Below are 1,048 nucleotides of genomic sequence, written 5' to 3' on the forward strand. Positions count from 1 at the left end.
GATCGCACACAAAATGGTAGGGAAGCGATGGCATCCCGCCGTGCCGAGTTCATCGCCGCTCGCGACCTCACAACTATGTGGGAGGAATTTGAAGATGCGAAGGCTGAATGGGCGGTAGAGCAAGAGGCGGCCAAAGCCGCACAGAGGGAGCGGAAAAGTCAGAAAGCACTCAAGAAAAGAGAGGCCCGCCGCCGCAAGAAAGAAAAGGACGCACGCGCTGCTGCAGAGAGGTTGGCGGAGATCCAAGCACGGTGGGGTGTCGCCGACAAAGCCGGGAAGGAGAACGACGGTGTAACACCCACGATGCGGCTATATCTCCCACATGTCGAAGCACGACTTAGAGGCATAACCGCATGGTGGTTTTGTCGCAAGAAGGGTCATCTTCACACAATCCCATGTAATGAACAAGAATGGGTTAAAGAGAGTTGGCTTACAATCGCAACTTCACACAATACATAAATTAAGATCATACATCATTCAATACACTCATAGACCGGCTACGGTCAAATTCAAATGAAAAGAAGACAACCCCAAATGCTAGATCCCCGATCGTCCCGACTGGGCTCCTCTACTGATCATCTGGAAACGATACATAGTAACGACCAAGGGCCTCATCAAACTCCCACTTCAGCTCAGTTGTGCCATCTGCGCTGGTATCCTCGGCACCTGCATCTGTTTTGGTAGAATCTGTGAGTCACGAGGACTCAGCAATCTCACACCCGCGAGATCAAGACTATTTAAGCTCATAGGCAGGAAAAGGGGTAATATGGTGGAGCTGCAGCAAGCACTAAGCATATATGGTGGCTAACATATGCAAGTGAGAGCAAGAAGAGAAGCAACGCGTCGGTCGAGAAGCTAGAAGTGATCAAGAATTGATCTGAAGCTACTTACTTCAAGCATAACTCAAACCGTGTTCACTTCCCGGACTCCGCCGAGAAGAGACCATCACGGCTACACACGCGGTTGATGCATTTTAATGAAGTCAAGTGTCAAGTTATCTACAACCGGACATTAACAAATTCCCATCTGCCTCATAACCACGGGCACG

The sequence above is a fragment of the Triticum aestivum genome, chromosome 3B (genome assembly GCF_018294505.1).
Source record: "Triticum aestivum cultivar Chinese Spring chromosome 3B, IWGSC CS RefSeq v2.1, whole genome shotgun sequence".
In the NCBI taxonomy this organism is placed as follows: Eukaryota; Viridiplantae; Streptophyta; class Magnoliopsida; order Poales; family Poaceae; genus Triticum; species Triticum aestivum.